Source organism: Penaeus japonicus, unplaced genomic scaffold, assembly GCF_977035675.1.
Source record: "Penaeus japonicus unplaced genomic scaffold, GWHDUDI00000001_assembly GWHDUDI00000042, whole genome shotgun sequence".
Lineage (NCBI taxonomy): Eukaryota > Metazoa > Arthropoda > Malacostraca > Decapoda > Penaeidae > Penaeus > Penaeus japonicus.
The window spans coordinates 6,477,691-6,497,690 of record NW_028234444.1 but is presented as its reverse complement, the minus strand read 5'-3'; positions in this window follow the sequence as shown (position 1 = coordinate 6,497,690).

Genomic DNA, 20,000 nt, shown 5'->3' with positions numbered 1-20,000 from the left:
CTTCTGCCGGAGCACCTAGTACTGGTGTTCGGCCAAAGCAGGGGAAGAATCCCAAGCCCGGCTCCAGCAACCCCCATCAAGTCGTAAGACATCAGGTCATGAGGGAAACGCGACAGGCTCATAAGAAAACACCGGCAGCCATTAAAAAAGGTTTTTAAACCATAATCTTAGTATCACACGTTGTAGCACATACTTTTCTGCATTCTCAATGTATAACTTTCCATTTAGCGCTTTAGAGCATGAAGAGTTTGTACAATGTATTTTTTCTGAAGATAAGAACTCTTGCTTATGTATAGACAATTTATTAGAGAAACATTTTACTCAGTGTACAGATAACTCTGATAGCCACGAGAGACACAATGATCCAAATCACTTTCTGAAAAGCAACTTGGATATTCCGCCTAGCAAATATCACTTGCCTGATGCCTTAGACCATTTTCTAGCTGACGTCCCTGAAAAATCCCTTAAAATTATGTGTTTCAATATCAATAGCTTGCCACCTAAACTCGAAGAGTTTCAAACAGAGTGCAAAGCTTTTTTCGAGTGCAATTTTGATATTTTAGGTTTTTGTGAAACAAAATTAGACGATAGTATTCTAAGCTTTTATAATCTTAACAATTATGTAAATTATTCTAACCATATTTCACGAAATAGAGGTGGTGTCTGTATTTATGTCTCAACAAAATACTCGTCAAAATACAGGCGTGATATCACAATGACTCTACCACATATACAAACTATTTTCGTAGAAGTTAAGATGCAAGCAAACAAGGTATTAGTTGGATGCATATACCGACCACCACATAGTAGCCCATGTGATTTTCTGAACAGTTTATCTGAGGTACTAAACATCATCCAACGAGAGAAGTCGACTTCGTACCTGATTGGTGACTTTAATATAGATCTTTTGAAACATGCACATTCCAAAGATGCTGTGGACCTCATATCACTCTTTCACAGCCACTTCCATTACTGCACCATAACATATCCTACAAGAGTAACCACAAACACAGCCACGCTTTTAGACCAAATATGGACAAATGATATCAGGCACAATGTGACGAATGGCATTGTTTATTCTTCAGTATCTGATCACTTCCCAGTCTTTTCTTGTTTTCAATCCAGAGATTCTCCCAAAACACCTAACACTACAGTCATAAAATTCAGAGATTTCAGTGCTGCAAATTTAGAGAACTTTTTGTCACATGTTGAAAACGTCGATTGGCTTAACTACCTTACCTCAACTGAAGTTGACGAAGGCTTCTCCCAGTTCCATATTAGATTTTACACCATTTTTAGCCAATATTTTCCCATAAAACATAAAAAGATTAAGACACAGCACTTAAATAAACCATATATTACACGAAATAAAGCAGCTAATCAAGGAGAAGAATAAGTTGCAGAGAAAATTTCAAAAGAAACCAATAACGTATGGGGAGGCATACCGATCAATAAGGAATCAGGTTAGAAATATGATAGGTAATGCGAAAGCCACATATTACAAAAATAAATTAACAGATTCCATAGGTAATAATAAGAAAACATGGGACATCATAAACACAGTTCTTAATAGAAAATCGCAGACTCCTTTACAGGCATTAAGTCCTGATGTATTAAATTCTTATTTTGCCAACAGTGGAGAAGCTCTAGCGAGCAAACTAGAAACGTCGGTAGCCAGTCATGTAAATTATCTAGACAACCCCCTACAAATGTATTTTCCCCTAGACTCTATACAGAATCTGAAATGTGTAACATTGTAAGAGAGTCTCGAGACAGCTCTGCTGGAAATGATGACATTCCAATGTCTATTATAAAAAAATCTCTGCCTCATATAATTCAGGCACTTACATATTTTTGTAATCGCTCTCTGCAGACAGGTATGTTTCCATCATGTTTAAAAATAGCAAGAGTTATTCCCATACATAAAGGTGGACCACTTGATGAACCAAAATGTTATCGTCCTGTATCCGTTCTCTCAGCATTTGGCAAAATTTTCGAAACCATGATGTATAATAGAATGGTTGAATTCTGTAACTACCACAATATATTATCAAATGTCCAGTTTGGTTTTAGAGCTCAACGATCATCAGAATCAGCATTGCAGTGCTTTACAAATGATGTTCTTAGAGCCTTTGATGACAATGAATTCATGATTAGTGTATTTCTAGATTTATCTAAAGCCTTCGATACTGTAAATCACCAAATTCTCATAGACAAACTACACTATTATGGTTTTCGTGGTCCTTCCCTCCGATGGTTCCAGAGTTATCTTTCAAACAGAATGCAATATGTATCAATAAATGGACAATCTTCAATAATGTTGCCAGTAAACTATGGAGTCCCTCAAGGGTCAGTCCTTGGGCCACTGCTCTTCAATATATATATAAATGACATGCCAAGATCATCTTCCGCCTTAAACTATGTCTTATTTGCGGATGATTGTACCATATATATCAGTGACAGGAACATTGACATTCTGATGGATAAAATGAACAAAGAACTTGTGAACATTAATACTTGGCTAACCGCAAACAAACTTACCATTAACCCTAGTAAAACTCATTATATAATATTTAACAGACACAAATTATATACGTATCCACTTCCCCAGATCACTATTAATAACAGTAACATAGAGGAGGTAGACCAAACAAATTTCTAGGTGTTATTGTAAATAAACACTTATACTGGCACAGTCATATCCAATATGTACGTAGCAAAATAGCCAAAATATGCGGCATACTATATTTAACACGTAGCCACTTAAACAGAGAGGCTATGCTAACTTTATACTATTCCTTAGTTTATTCAAATCTAACTTACTGCTTGACAGTATGGGGCGGAGCTAGCAGTACATCATTAAATCCTCTAGTAGTCTTACAGAAGAAAGTTATAAGAAATATCATGGGACTGAAGACCACAGATCATACCAACGAATCGTTTGTCAATTTAAAATTACTAAAATTCAATGATATTTACACTTTCGTATGCTCCGTATATACTTATAAATGTTTGCACAACTTAATTTCATCTCCAAACTATTTTTGTAATAGCACAAACAATGCTTACTCCAGAAGAGACAACTTCAGACTCTGCCCTCCTCTAGTCTCATCTTCTCAATCACAGAGCCATATTAGATATCGCGGTGCCGTTATTTTCAATGGAATTCCCCCTGAAATAAAATCAAAACCTACTCTTGGCAATTTTAAAAGCAGTCTAAAATCCTATCTAATTAACAGCTACACTACATAAAGAAAGTAAAATGAACAGATTAATAATGAGTATTCTACTTTGTCTTGTGCTAGTTAGTCACAGTTCGTTATCCTATTATGAATGTCCAACTGTATATCTATTAATGCATTAAGATTTATTTTTTTCTTATATTGTGCCTAGAATATTTTATTGTTCTATTCAATTGTACTTATATTGTATACTATATGTATGTATGTATGTATGCGTATGTGTGTGTATTGGTATATGTGTATAAGTAGGTATGTGTGTATGTATATATATGTGTATGTGTATGTGTATGTATGTATGTATGTGTATGTATATATGTATATATATATATATGTGTGTGTGTGTATATGTATGTATATGTGTATATGTATGTATATATATATATGTATATATGTATGTATGTATGTGTTTATGTATATGTATATATATGTGCATGTATGTATGTATGTGTGTATATGTATGTATATATATATATATATATATATATATATATATATATATATATATGTATATATGTATGTATATATATATATATATATATATATATATATATATATATATATATATATATGAGTGTGTGAGTGTGTATGTGTGTATGTATATATTTATGTGTATATATATATTTTTTTTCCCAATGCTTATTTACTATTTATTGTTGATTTCATATGTATTTTTATTTTTAGAATCCTATGTTTTAATGTCATAGATAGTGTATAATTTGTAAGCTTTTTAAGGTGCAACACGTCACCAAAAAAGCTAGGTCAGAACTAAACAATGTATATGACTGTATCCGAATACTTTTTGACCAAATAAACTATTTCAATTTCAATTTCAATTTCAATTTCAATTTCTCTCTCTCTCTCTCTGTCTCTCTCTCTGTCTCTCTCTCTCTCTCTCTCTCTCTCTCTCTCTCTCTCTCTCTCTCTCTCTCTCTCTCTCTCTCTCTCTCTCTCTCTCTCTCTCTCTCTCTGTCTCTCTCTCTCTCTCCCTCCCTCTCACAGTTTCTTCATCTCTCAATATTCCTTTTGAAACACACCTTATTCTAGCATTAAACGAATTCGAACCTTCTGTCCACCATCTGGAAGGGCGGATTTTGCCTCCATCGGTGGTTCTGGCACTCAGATGAAACAGCTGTTCGGTGACAATTGTTTCTTCTTTTTGTTTGTTTTGTTTTGTTTTGCCTCATTTTCTTTGTCGTTAGGCTGTGTCTATAGGCCTAGGTAAACAATGGCGGCGTAAATGAGGGTTCCCGCGATGAGATACAAGAGGAAGGGGGGGAAAGGAAGGGTGGGGGAAGGAGAGGGGGAGTTAGATAGGGAGAGGTAGAGGAAGGGAAGGGGAGAAGGGGATGGGGAAGGGGGGGAAGGGAAGACGAAAAGGGAGGGGGAGTGGGATTTGGATAGGGAGAGGTAGAGGAAGGGGGGAAGGGAAGACGAAAAGGGAGGGGAAGGGAATGGTGGAGGAGGGGAGATGGGGAGGGGGAGGGGGAGGAAATGGTGGAGGAAGGGAAAGGGGAGGGGAGGGGATGGGGGAGGAGCAGGAGGAGAAGGAGAAGGAGACGGAGGAGAAGTAGATGAAGTAGGAGAAGTAGAAGGAGGTGAAGGAGGAAAAAGAGAAGAAGGAGGAAGAGGTGAAGGAGGTGAAGGAGGAATAGGAGGAGAAGGAGGAGGAGGAGGAATAGGAGGATGATGATGAGGAGGAGGATAGGGATGGTGATAGGGATCGAAAATGAATCAAGGGATTATTGAAAGAGGGTTGTGCGGCCAGAGGGAGGGAGGGTGGGAGGGAGGGAGGAAGGGGGGATTAAGATATTGGGTTTTTAGATTTTGGAAACTGAGTGTGGAAGGAAGGAAGGAAGGATGGTTGGATGGAAGGAAGAAAGAAAGGAAGGGAAGATGGAAGAAATAAAGGAAGGAAGAAAGGAAGGAGGGAGTAGGTAATCATCCTTGGGATTTTTTTCTTCTTCTCCTCTTCTCTTTATCGCTCTCTCTCTCTTCCACCCCTTGCGCCACTTACGCACTCCATCCACTTCCACTCTCCCTCTCATCCCCTCTTCCTTTCCTCCTCCCTCTCTCTCCGCTCTATTTTCTCTCTCCTCTCTATTCTCTCTTTACCTTCTATCCTCATCCCTGTCTTCCAACATTCCTCCCCTCTCTCTCCCTCTCCTTCACATACTTCCCTACCACAGCCCCTTTCCCCCCTTTCTTCCCTGCCCTCCACCTTCTACCTCTCCCTCTTTTCCCTTCATCCTCCTTCTTTTATTCCGTACCTCCCTTCAAAACTCCCTTTTTTCCCTCAACTCTCTCCTACCCCTCCAGCCACCCTCTCCCTCCCCTCCACCTCTCCCGTAGCTCATCCTCTCACCCTTCCCTACCCCTTGCTCTTCTCCCATCCATCCCCTCCCTCTCCCTTCAACCTCTCTACCCTATCTGCCTCTCCTTCTCCCTCCCTCCACCCCCTCCCCCTCCCCATTCTCCATCCCCCTTCCCTCTCCCCTCTTTCCCCTCTCCCCTCTTCCCTCCCTCCCCATTCTCCATCCCCTCTCTCCCCCTCCACCCCCTTCCCCTCCCCCTTCCCCCAACCCCTCACCCATCCCCCTCCCTCCCCCCACTCTCCCCCCTTCCCCCACTCTCCCCCTCCCCCTGCCCTCCCCCCACCCTCCTCCCCCCTCTCTCACTGCCTCCTCTCCTCGTAATTGATAGTAAACACCGGGCGACACCCATCACGTACTTCAATGGCTGCGGTCGATGCTGGGCTGGTGATTGAGATCCAGGGCGGGGGAGGGAAGGGAGGGGGGAGGGAGGGAGGTAGGTGGAGGTGGAGAGGGGAGGGGGGAGGGAGGTAGGTGGAGGTGGTGATGGGGGTGTGGGGAGGGGTGATAGAGGGAGGGGAGAGTGGGTGGAGGTGGGGATGGGAGTGTGTTTGTGTGTGGGGGGGTGATAGAGGGAGGGGGGGATGGGGATGTGATAGACGGAGGGGGGAGTGGGTGGAGTTGGGGATTGGAGTGTGGGGGGATGATAGAGGGAGGGGGGATGGGAGTATGGGGGGATGATAGAGGGAGGGGGGGTGGAGGTGGGGATGGGGGGGTGGGGGGATGATAGAGGGAGGGGGAGGGCGTAATAGTTGAATGTGGATGATGCAATGAGAGTGGGAGAGGGAGGGAGGGGGGGTAGGGAGAGGGGGGAGTAGGGGGAGTGGAGGGAAGGAGAGGGGAGAAGGGATAGGGAGAGGGAAGGAGGAATAGGGAAAGGGGGCAGGGATAGGGGGGAGGGAAATGGAGAGGGAGGGAGAGAGGGAAAGAGAGAGAGAAAGAGAAGAGAGAGAGAGAAATATGTAGCTAAAGAAAAAGAGAGAGAATGCTTTAGGAATTTAGTGATGAAAGGGTTTTGCGGGCGCTAGTGTGGGCGTGGAGAGAAAGACGGGAGAGGAGTGGGGGTAAGAAGGAATTGGATGACGACAAGTTAATGAAGAAATGGTGAAAGATCCAAGGAAAGAGATTAACATTATTATTATCTTCGTTTTTGTTGTTTCTTCTTCATTTTATTATTATTATTATTATTATTATGAACTTTATCATCATTATTATCTTTATCATCATGATTATGATTGTTATATCTATTGTTATCATTATTGTCATTAATATTATTGTTATCATTATTATGATTTTCATTTTCATTATCATCATTATCATTGTTACTGTTAGTATTATTACTGTTGGATCATCCTTATTATTATTATCATTATCTATTTTTACTATTGTTATTATCATTATTATTTTTATGATCTTATTCGTATTTTTACTTTTATAGTTAATCCTCCTCCGCCTCCTCATATGTATTTGTATATATATATATATATATATATATATATATATATATATATATATATATATATATATATATATGTATGTATGTATGTATGTATGTATCTGTCTGTGTATGTATATATATGTAAGTGTATATATGTGAGTCTGTATATATATATATATATATATATATATATATATATATATATATATATATATAAATATATATATATATATATATATATATATATATATATATATATGTATTTATATATATACATATAGATAGATAGATAGATAGATATAGATATAAATATATATAATATATTCAAAGAGAGACAGATAGATGGATATATAGATAGACCGAGAGATAGACAGATCGATCGATACATAGATAGAAAGATATATAGATGGAAAGATGGAAAAAGCCTATTTAGCTAGAAAAGAAAAATGAATGCCAAAACGGGATAAGAAAAAGAAACAAGAAAAAGACTAAGAATCAATACATATAGATAGATAGATAGATATAGATATAAATATATATAATATATTCAAAGAGACAGACAGATATATGGATATATAGATAGACCGAGAGATAGACAGATCGATCGATACATAGATAGAAAGATATATAGATGGAAAGATGGAAAAAGCCTATTTAGCTAGAAAAGAAAAATGAATGCCAAAACGGGATAAGAAAAAGAAATAAGAAAAAGACTAAGAATCAAAGGGAGAAGGAACGGAGAAGAGAAGAACGCAAAGGACAAGAAAATATGGTAGAAGGTGGGAAGGTAAGGGGGGTAGGGAAAGTAACAATATAGAGAGTGGAGGGTGGTGTAGGGGGATAGTAACAGTATAGGGGTAGAAGGGGGGGAGGAGTAGTAACAGTATAGAGGGGTGAGGGGAAAGGAGGGTGAAGGGACATCCACATCCTTATCCTTCTTCCCCTACATCCCCTCCACTCCCCACCCCTCCCTCCCTCCCCCCTCCCTGTACGACGCCGTCCCTAATGGCCTCTCATATGAGAGCTTCCGGCTGACATTTCCCTCTTTACGACCTTGAGAATCCGAGGGGAATATTTGGATGCCGTCCGTCGGTTTCATCTGTTATGTCCGTCGTGACAAAGAGGGGAAGATTCGAGGGGGCGGGAGGGGTAGGAGGGGAGGGAAAGTGTGGAGGGAGGGGGAGGGAAGGGGAGGGGGGGAGGGAGAGGGAGGAGGGGAGGGGAGGAGGGGAGGGGGAGGGATTGGAAGGGGGGTATGGGAGGGAGGGGGGAGGGGGAAGGGGGAGGGAAGTAGGAGGAGTGGGAAAAAGGGGAGGGAAGTAGGAGGGGAGGGGGAAAAGGGGGAAAGGGGAGGGAGGAGGAGGGATTGAAAGGGGGGATATTGGAGGGAGGGGGAGGGAGGAGGGGAGGGGGGAGAAGGGGGAAAGGGGACGGAGGAATAGGGATTGAAAGGGCGAATATTGGAGGGAGGGTCGGGAGGAGGGGAGGGCGGAAAGGGGAGGAGAGGGGAGGGCTGTGGGGGATTGAATGGGTGGTGGTAGGGGGAGGGAGGAGGGATAGAGGGGGAGGGGGATTGGAGAGAGGAGGGGAGGTGAGGGTGGATATGGAAGGGGGTGCTATGGGCACAAAGGAGGAAGGGAAGGGAAGGGGAGGAGAGGAGGAGGGACATTTCAAGGAGAAGGAGGGAGAGAGAGAGAGAAGGAGAGAGAGAGAGAGAGAGAGAGAGAGAGAGAGAGAGAGAGAGAGAGAGAGAGAGAGAGAGAGAGAGAGAGAGAGAGAGAGAGAGAGAGAGTGAGAGAGAGAGCGAGAGAGTACGAGAGTGTGAGAGAAAGAGAGAGAGAGAGGGAGAGAGGAGAGGAGAGAGTGAGATAGGAGAGAGAGAGAGTGAGAGAGAGAGAGAGAGAGAGAGTAAAAGAGAGTGAGAGAGAGAGAGAGAGAGAGAGTAAAAGAGAGAGAGAGAGAGAGAGAGAGAGAGAGAGAGAGAGAGAGAGAGAGAGAGAGAGAGAGAGAGAGAGAGAGAGAGAGAGAGAGAGAGAGAGAGAGAGAGAGAGAGAGAGAGAGAGAGAGAGAGAGAGAGAGAGAGAGAACGAGAGAGAGAGAGAACGCGAAAGAGAGAGAGAGAGAACGAGAGAGAGATAGACAGAGAGAACGAGAGAGAACGAACGAGAAAGAAAAAAAAGAAGAAAAAAAAAGAGATAGACAGAGATTGATGAAGGCAGTAAGAAAGGGCGGAGGTCAAATCAAGAGAGTTGTTGGAAGAGAAGTCAAGCGCTCCGAGCCGTGTTGTCACTGTTGGAAATTGTAGGTAATTATATGAGGAATCGGTCCAGCTATCCGTCATGTAGTGTGTGCGTTTGTGTGTGTGTGTGTGTGTGTGTTTGTGTGCTTGTCTACGTACGCCTGTGTTTGAGAAAGTTATCGAATTTTAGAAGAAGAAAAAGAATAATAATAAGAAGAAGACGAAGACGAAGAAGAGTGACAGTAGTAATAGAAGAAGAAGCAGAGGAAGAAGAAGAAGAAAACAAAAATGAAAAGAAAAGAAAAGAAGAAAAAGAAAAAGAAGGACAAGAAAAAGAAGAACAAGAGAAAATAGCGCTAAAAAAAAAAGAAAAAAAAAGAAAGAAAAAAAAGTAGCGTATGATTCAACTTCCGGGAAAGACCATGCAATTAACTTCACAACAACAAAGACTAGGAAAAGATCATGTCCTTTTTTGAAAGTCAAGATTGCGTGATTAAGGAAATTGTTCCTGATTGGCGGAACATATATTCTGAACGTCAGTTTGATTAATAAGGAAAATATGGGGGAGTGAGAGGGTGGAGGGAGGGGGGAGGGTGGAAGGGAGGAAGAAAGCGAGAGAGGGAAGGAGGGAGGGAGATAGAAGGAGAGAGAGAGAGTGAGAGAGAGAGAGTGAGAGAGAGAGAGAGAGAGAAGAAGAAGAAGAAGAAGAAGAAGAAGAAAAAGAAAGATAGAGAAAAAAATAAGAGAAAGAGAGAGAAAGAAAGAAAGAGAGAGTGACAGAGAATGAGAGAGAGAATGAGAGAGAGAAAGAGAGAGAGAGAGAGAGAGAGAGAGAGAGAGAGAGAGAGAGAGAGAGAGAGAAGAAGTAGAAGAAGAAGAAGAAGAAGAAGATGGAGATGATGAAGAAGAAAAAGATAGAGAAAGAAAAAGTAAGAGAAAGAGAGGGAAAGAAAAAGTAAAAGAAAGAGAGAGTAAGAAAGAAAGAGAGAATGAGTGAGAATAAGAGAGAGAGGGGGGGGAGGGGGGCTGGGATAATGATCATAAGGAGAGTCGATTTACATTAAACATTTACATTTATATGAAAAATATAGAGACACATGACTTGGGGGTAGTTGATAGAGGGATGGGGGTGTGGGAACAAAGGGAGATGGGGGGAGGGGGGGAGGAAGGGAATGGGTAGTGAGGGAGGGGAATGTGGAGAGAGAGGGGGAGGGGGAAGGAAGAGAAAGAAGGGGGAGGGGAAAGGAGGAAAGAGAGGGGGAGGGGGAAGGAGTAGAGAGAGGGGGAGGGAGAGTGAGGAGAGAGAGAGGTGGGAGGGAGGAGGAGAGAGAGAGAGCGAGGGGAAGGGGCGAGAGAAGGGGGGAGGAGGAAGGGGAGAGAGAAGGAGGGAGGGGGAAGGGGAGAGAGAAAGAGGGAGGGGGAAGGAGGAGAGAGAGGGAGCGGGGGGAAGGGGAGAGAGAAGGAGGGAAGAGGAAGGAGGAGAGAGAGGGGACGGGGAAGGGGAGAGGACTGAAGAAATGACTCAAGCGCGACTCACGAGGGGCACTGTTTCGAGAGTTGAATGACCTGGGTCGTGTCTGGCCAGAGGTCGTCCCCTCCTTTCCCCTCCTCCCATCCTTCTATCCTTCCCTCTTCCTCTCCTCCCCCTCTTCCCTCTTCCTCCCCTCCTCCTCTTCCCTCTTCTTCCCCTCCCTCCCTTCTTCTTTTTTCCCCTCACCCTTTCCCCTCCCTCTCCCTTCTTCCCTCTCTCCTTCTTCTTTCTCTCATCCTCACAACCCCCCTCTTCTTCTCTCGCCCCTCTTCCCTTCCTTCCTCCCCTCCCCCCCTCCTCTTCCGTCTTCTTCCCTCCCCTCCCTCCCTTCCTCTCTTCTTCCTCTACCCCCTCTTTCACCTCTTCCCTCTTTCTGCTTTGGAGTCCCTCTTTTCTTCCCTCTTTCCTTCCCTCGCCTCCCCTCGACTCCTCCCCTCCTCCTCTTCCGTCTTCTTCCCCTACCTCTCTTCCCTCTTCCTCCCCTTCTCCTCTTCCCTCTTCCCTCTTCCTCTTTTATCCCTCTTTTTTCCCTCTTCCCTTTTACCTTTTTCTTTCCCTCTTCCTCCCTTTTTTCCCTTCCACCCCATCCGCCCCTCTTCGTTTTCCTCCGACCCTCCCCCTCTTCCTTCTCCTCCCCTTCCCCACCTCTTTCCTTCTTTTCCCTTTTCTTCCTTCTTTTCTCTCCCCCTCTTCTCCTTCTTCCTTCCCCTTCTCCTCTTTCCTCCACTCGTCCCCCTCACCATTCCCCCTCTTTTCTTCTATGCTTTCCCCCTCTTCCCTCTTCCTCCCCTCCCCATCTTCCCTCTTCCTCCCCTCCTCCTCTTCCCTCTTCCTCCCCTCCCCCTCTTCCCTCTTCCTCCCCTTCCGCTCTTCCTCTCCTCTCTCTTTTCCCTCTTTCTCCCCTTCCCTTCCAACGTTCCTCTTTTCCCCGCCTCTTCCTACTTCCCTTTTCCTTTCCTTATCCACTTATCCTTATCTCCTCTTCCTTTTGCCCTCCCCTCTTCCTTTCCCTTTTACCCCTTTTAAAAAATATAACAACTACCCCTTTTGTCCTTAATACTACGTTTTCATCCATCCCGCCTTCCCTCTTCCCCCCCTTTCCTCTCTCTCCCTCTCCCCTCCTTTCCTCCCTTCTTCACCCTCCCACCACATCAAATCATCTCTTTTCCCTTCCTCCCCCCCCCCCTCTCTCCCTCTTACCACTTCCTTTTTCAAACTCTCCCTCGTTCATCCTCCCTCTTCCTCCCTTTCAAGTCCGTCCCTTTCACCACCTCTTATTTTGTTTCCATCTTCTCCTCTCTCTCACTTCTCCTCCTCTCCTGCTTCCCTTCTCTCCCTCCCTCTGCTCCCTTTCCCCAAAAATTCTTCATCAATTCATCACCGTCCTACTCTGGTTTCGTTCCTTTCAACTCTCCCTCTTTCAACCCTTCCCTTCTCCCCCCTCGGTACTTTTCCTTTCAACAACCTCTTCTTTTCACCTCTTCTTCTTCCCCGTTCCCTCTTCTTCCTTCTACCCTCTCTTCCTCCCCTGTTCCCCTCCCCCCCCTTCCCCTCGTCCTGGCCCTTCATTCATCTTCATATTCTTCCTCTCCACCCTTTCACCTCTTCCCTTCTCCCTCTCACACCTCTTTCTGTTTCCCTTCTCTTCCCCTCCCCTCTCCCTCTCCCTTCCCCCGTACCTCCTACTCCAAACAACTCCACAATAACCAACTCATCCAACTATCCCCTTCTCCTCACTCTTTCTTTCTTCGCTTCTCCCCCTCTATCGTTTCTTCCCTTCTCTTCCCTCTTTTCTCTGTCCCTTCTCCCCTCGTACCTCCAAACAAAACTTCTCCTCCTCCGTTCCTTTCCCTTCCCACGTCGCCCTCCCCTCGTATCCTCCAACACGTTCCCACCTCCCTCCTCCCTTTTTCTCTTCCTCTCCCCCTCCCCGTTTCCCCTTTCCCCCCCTTTCTCCTCCCTAGACACGCGCCCCCACCCCTCTCCCTACACCCGCCCCATCTCTCCCTCCCTACCCCCTTTCGCCTCCCTGTTTCTCCTTTCGTCTCCCCCCTTTTCCTCTCCAACACTTCCCTCTCCCTCCTCCCACCTCCTTCCCCCTCCCTTCCCTCCTCCGTCTCCTCCCTTCCAATTCTTCCACTCCCCCTCGCCCCCCCCTCCCCTCTCCCTCTCCATCTCTCCTCCTTCTCCTCTTTTTTCCTCCGTACTTACTACTACTCTCCGCTTTCCTCTTACTCCCCCTTCCTGCTTCCCCTCCTACTTCCCCCCTTCTACCTTCCTCCCTACTCCCCCTCCCTCTACTCTCCCTCCTCCCACTCCGCCTACTACTACTACTCCTCCTACTCCCCCTCTCTCCTCCCTCCTCTTCATCTTAATAATCTTACGGTACTGCCTCTTCAATATCTTACTTTACTCCTCCTCCTCCTCCTCCTTCTCCACCTCCTCCTCCTCCTCTTCCTTTTCCACCTCCTCCTCCTCCTCCCCCTCCTCCCCTTTCTCCCCTTTTCATCTTCCTCCTCCTCCTCCTCCTCCTAACCCTCCACTTACCTTCCCCTCCCCTCCTCCTTACCCTTACCTCCTTCTCCACCCCCCTTCTCCACCCCCGCTCTGCGTCTCCCTACCCCCCTCCCACCCCTTCCGTCTTTCTCCAACCGCCCCCCTACCTCTTCTCCATCCCCTCCACCCACCTCCCCTCACCCCCCCCTACCCCCCTCCCACCTCCCCTCCCCCCACCCCTCCAAGAAGAGAGCGATATCAAGCGGTTGAATTTGAATTTAACTTCCGTTATGTCTCACATGACGACCAGACGCAAGTTGATGGGCATTTGTTTTGCATTTGTCTCGCTGGTGTGTTTGGCGACCGGCTCCTCAGGCTTGGAAGTTATGTGGGGTTGGTTTGGAGGTTGGGGGGGGGGGGTTTGGGGGGGGGGTGGGGTTTGGGTTGGGGGGGTTTGTTGGGGGGTTGGGGTTGGTGGGGGTGGTTGGGTTGGGGGTGTGGGTGGGTTGGCCTTGCGTGTATGAATGTATTTGGAGATTGTATGAATGTATGAATGTATTTGGAGATTATGTGGGTATGGATGTGTGTATGAGTATGTGTATGAGTTGTTTGTGTTTGACTTTGTGTGTATGGGTGTGCGTATGAGTGCGTGTGTGAGGTCTGTTGAGTATGAATTAGTGTGTATACTAATGTATGTGGAAGTTATGTGTGTTTGAGTTTGTGTGTATGAAAGTATGTGGGAGGTATGTTTAGTTGAGTATGCATGTGTAAATGTTTGTATGTGGGAGGTATGTTTAGTTGAGTATATGTGTATGAATGTATATATTTATGTATGATTGTGCGAATGTTTATGTAGGTTAAATGTACAAGACTGAGCGTATAACTTGATGTGTGGGAGAACGTGTGTAGGGTGTTGTGTTTATGATTAATGGTATTTTGTATGTGTACGAATGTGTGTGTAAATTGTGTTTTTGTGGCTACGTATGTCTGAACCTGTATGTATAAATCTGTGTACAGGTTGTGTGTATCCTAAAATGTGTGTGTGTGTATTTGTAGTTGTGAGTGTGTTTGTGTGGATAAGTATTGATTTGTTTATATTAATATGTATGTTTTTGTAGAAATATTTAGTTACGAGCTTGTGTGTGGACATGCGTTTGCCCACGCATTCCACCATTCTCCCTCCCATTCAACACCCCCCCTTTCCAATCCCACCCACAACCAACCCCTTCACATTTGCACCACCCATCTCACGATTTTCTTGCGTATATATATATGCATATGTATTGTGTGTATGTCACGTGAGTAAATTCTATGTACATTTGTTTGTATGCATGAATGTATGTACAGGTCGTTTGTGTAGGGATATATATATAACCTGGGGACATGTATAGATTGTGTGTGTGTGTGTGAATGTGTTTTTATGTGTGTGTGTGTCTGTGTGTGTGTGTGTATATATATATATATATATATATATATATATATATATATATATATATATGTATGAATATATATTCATACATATATATATAATATATATTATATATATATAATATATATTTATATATATATATTATGATAGTATAATGTATGAATATATTTTTTTTTATTCCATACATTATATATATATATATATATATATATATATATATATATATATATATATAATATATGTATGTTATGTATGTATGTATGTACATATGTATATGTAAAATATATCATATATCTATATCTATATCTACCTATCTATCTATCCTTATATATACATATATATAATATATATATATATATATATATATATATATATATATATATATTTATATATATATTATATTTTGAATAATAATATATATATATATTTATACATATATCTATCTATATATATATTCATATTCACATACATATTTATATACATATATCTATATATATACACGATCCATAACATACTTGCAAAATACACCTACTCTTTCTATTTCTGTTCATCTCCCCCCCCCCCTCCCCCGCTTCCCTGTATCCCACTCTATGCCATTCATACAAACCTTTCAACCAGATGTTAGTCCGTATCAAAACAAACATCTTATAACACACACACACACAGACACACACACACACACACACACACACACACACACACACACACACACACACACACACACACACACACACACACACACACACACACACACACACACACACACACACACACACACACACATGCCTATATATACTTATACCTACGTACGTGTGTATGTATGTACGAATAAACTGACACACACATATATATGGATTATATAAAAAAGAAACAAAAGTGAATATATATGTATTGCATGTGTTTGTGCAATGCAACTTTAAAAAGTGACAGATCCTCGATTCAACAGCCGATTCAACAGCCGATTCAACAGCCCCATCTCTTGCTCCTGTTTGGAGATGCAAGGACAGAGGGGAGAGAGTAGGGGGTGGGGGGGAGGGATAGTGGATGGGGGATAAGGGATGGGGGAGAGGGAGAGGGAGAAGGGAAGGGGGGAAACGCTATCCAGTTAAGCGGATATTATGCTTCAGCGGTTATTGTATATCCGCCCAGTCGATTTACTGGTGTTTGGGATGGATGGATGTGGGAGGGAGAGAGGGAGGTGGGGGATGTAGGGGGGGGGGGTAAGAATGGGAAGGAGGGAGGGGGTGGGAAGGAGGGGAAGGGGATGGATGGAGGGAAGGGGAGGAGGGGAATGGATGGAGAAGGGGAAGGGGAGGAGGGAAGGAAGGGGAGGAAGGAGTAAGGGAGATGGAAAGAAGGGAGAAGAAAGAGAAGGAAGATAGAAGGAGGAGAGGAAAGAGAGAGATGAAGGAAGGGAGGAAGGCAGGAAGGAGGGAAGGAAGAAGGGGCAGTAGGAGGGAGTGAGGGAGTGAAGGAGAAGGAGGGGGAGGAGAGAGGGAGGCATAAGGAGGGAAAGGAAAAGAGTGGGAGAGAGAGAGAGAAAGAGAGAGAGAGAGAGAGAGAGAGAGAGAGAGAGAGAGAGAGAGAGAGAGAGAGAGAGAGAGAGAGAGAGAGAGAGAGAGAGAGAGAGAGAGAGAGAGAGAGAAAAGAAAAGGAGAAAGAGGCAGACGAAGAGGATGGAGGGAGGGAGGGAAGGGAGAAAGGGGAGTAAGGGAAAAAGTTGAGGGAGGGAAAGAGGGAGGGAGGGAGAGGAGGGCAGGAGGGAGCGAGCGAGAACGCTGATCGTCTGTCAACTGTTGGGGTTTCCTATCTGTGGATGTTGATGCTGGAGTGATTCTGCTTCGGAATTCGGTTCATGTGATTCGTTCATTTTTGTCACTGTTTTTTTTTTTTTTTTTTTTTTTTTTTGCCTGTTTGATTTTTTATCTCTTTCTCTGTGTCTGTTTGTCTCTGTTTCTGTCTGTCTTTCTCTCTCTCTCTGACTCTCTCTGTCTCTCTGACTCTCTCTCTCTCTCTCTCTCTCTCTCGTTTGGTAATCTTTCTCTTTACCGTTCTCTCTCTTTCTCTCTCTCTCTCTGTCTCTCTGACTCTCTCTCTCTCTTCCCGTTTGGTAATCTTTCTCTTGACCGTCTCTCTCTCTCTCTCTCTCTCTCTCTCTCTCTCTCTCTCTCTCTCTCTCTCTCTCTCTCTCTCTCTCTCTCTCAATCCTCCTCTCTCTCTCTCTCTCTCCTCAACGGACTTTCTCCCTACTCTCTCTACCCCGCCAAAACTCCACCAACAACCCTCTCCCACTCTACTCTCTCACCAGCATAAACTCATTCTTCTCAATCTCTCTCCCTACTTCCTAACCTCTCCTCCCCGTCACCCCGTCCTAACTTCTATCTCCTTCCCTTCTCTCTCTCTCTCTCTCTCTCTCTCTCTCTCTCTCTCTTTCTCCTTCTCCCATCTCTCTCCCATTCTACCCAACAATATCCATAAATTCATTCATCTTTTCTCTTCTCATTCATCCTCTTCAAATATCAACTTTTCTGACATTCTCACCTCTCTTTTTATCAACCTTCGCTCTGTCTCTCCTTATCACTCTTCCTATATCTCATTCGTTGGATTTGTTTATGGTTGTATACATTCATTCATTGTTATGTTTGATTCACGTTCCCTTGTCTTGGCTGTGCAATGTTGAGGAGAAGATAAACCCATATAAGATTCCGGAGTTTAGGGAAATATTTATTTTCTATTGATGTATATTTCCGTTTGTCTGATTGTGTATTTTTGTCGTCAGACAGTTGGTAGGCAGAAAGAGAGCGAGAGAGAAAGAGAGAGAGAGACAGAGAGAGAGAGAGAGAGAGAGAGAGAGAGAGAGAGAGAGAGAGAGAGAGAGAGAGAGAGAGAGAGAGAGAGAGGGGTAAAAGGGGGGATGGGGGGAAGGAGGTGGGGGGGGGGGTTGGAATAAAAGTGGGACGGGCAAATAAAGGGAGGGGTGGGGGGGCGGATGGGGAGAGAGAGAGAGAGAGAGAGAGAGAGTGAGAGTGAGAGATAGATAGATAGATAGATAGATAGATAGATAGATAGATAGATAGATATAGAGAGAGACGGTTTGCATATTAAGAATGTGTACAAAGATGACGTGTGCTTCATTAGTGATCAGTAGGTAGGTTCCAGAGTTACTGAAATCCTTCTTTTTTTTTTCTTTTTTTTTCGTTTTCATCTTTGTCCTCTTCTTCGCTTTCGTTTTCGGCTTCTTCTTCTTCTTTGTCTTTGTGTTTGTCTATGGGCTTCGTCTAACTCATATCATTTTTCGCCTGTTTCTTTTTATCATCATTTTATTATCATTATCATTTTTTTTTCGTCTTCATCTTTCTCTTCTTCTTCATATTTGTCTTCTTCTCCTTCTTCGTTTCCGTTTATATCTTTTTCTTTGTCTTCATCTTTTTCTTCGTCTTAGCTTTTGTCTTCGCCTTCTTCCTTGCCCTCGTCTTCATCGTCGTCATCGTCTTTATTTTGCTTTATCTTCGTCTTCTTCATCTTTGCCTACACCCTCACCTTCATCTCCGTCTTCTACTTCACTTTTATCTTCGCCTTCTTCATCTTTGCCCTCTTCTTTTTCGCCTTCTCCTTCACCTTCATCTCCGTCTCCTTCTTCTTCGCCTTCTCCTTTACCTTCATCTCAATCTTCTACTTCACTTTCATTTCCGTCTTTTTCATCTTCGCCTTCTTTTTCCCCTTCATCTTTGCCTTCTTCATCTTCGCCTTCTCCTTCACCTTCATCTTCACCTTCTCCTTCACCTCCATCTCCATCTTCATCTTGAGTTTGAGCATCTATCATCTTCAAGAAACTATGTCGGCGAAGATTCCCTTGTCTTGATAGACAGAATGCACGAAGTTTTACAGACAAGAATAATCATAATAAAGTCTAATGTATTCTCATGTATAAGGTACTATGATGTGTAAATTTTCCTTAACTCTTTTCAAAAACGAAATAGCATTTTGGATTTTGGGGTACTTTTGGTGCGTTCTTTGATGGCAATGATGAAAATGATGATGATAATGACAAAGATGATGGTGATGATAATAATAGTTATGATACGATTAAGGTTAATGATAATGATAATAACAGGTATCGTAATAAGGATGATGATGATGATAATACCAATGCTAATAATGCTAATAATAATAATAGTAGATTATATTAATAGTAATAATATTGATGACGATATTAACAATGATAATGAAAAGGATGATTATAATGTAAATAATAATGATAGCATTAATAATAAAACACAAAGTATTTTAATCATCAGTAAACAAAAATTAAATATTAAAAGCAAATAATATGAAGCCCGCTCGACTTGATTGTAATTTTGGGATGGATGGGGGGGGGGGGGTTATCCACCCTCACCCCCAACCCTAGTAATTATGTGCTTGTACAAACGTTGATTGACAGATTTAGAGGTTGATAGAGGTGGAGAGCTAGGGAGTAAATGGGGGGGGGCGGAGGGAGGGGGGGGATAAATATGTAGGGTAATCAATGTAAATGGTAAATCGAGAAATAAATAAAGTGGTGGAGGATAAAGATAAAAAAAAAAGGATATAGATATGAAGAATGACGCAGAAACGGAAAAAAAAGAAGGAGGGAGAGTACACAAAAAAAAAAGAAAAAAAAAAAAAATGGACGGGGGGAATAATTCCTATGATATATGGAAAGAAGAAGGAGAGAGAGAGAAGGAAAAAAATCGTCTGCATTTTTTATCTCTCTCCTTTTTTATACATTCTACTTCCGGCCCATTCATCCATGATTTAGACCAAATTCCGTACCATTAGTCCGCCTCATTAGCCTCAATCAAAAGCCCAAATTTGGCTTCCACCAACCTCCCCCCCCCCACCACCAAAAAAAAAAAAAAAAAAAAAAACGCCTATCATAAACTGATCCAAAATTAGAAGCGGTCCATATACTAGATAAATCAGTTAGAAAATTTAATTGCATCCAGGAACCGCAAAAGTTGTGAATTAGTGAGCATAAATACAAGAGACGCGACATAGTTGTGAGGCGATGTGTCCAAAGAAGCCATAATTAGCAAGCCATCTGTTTGGTGTCCGGGAGAGAGAGAAGGGGGGGGAGAGGGAGGGGGAGGGGGGGAGAGAGAGGGGGGGAGGGAGGGGGGAGAGGGAGAGAGAGAGAGAGAGAGGGGGAAGGAAAGGGGGGAGAGGGAGGGGGAAAGGGGGGAGGGAGAGGGAGAGGGAGGGAGAAGAGAGAGAGAG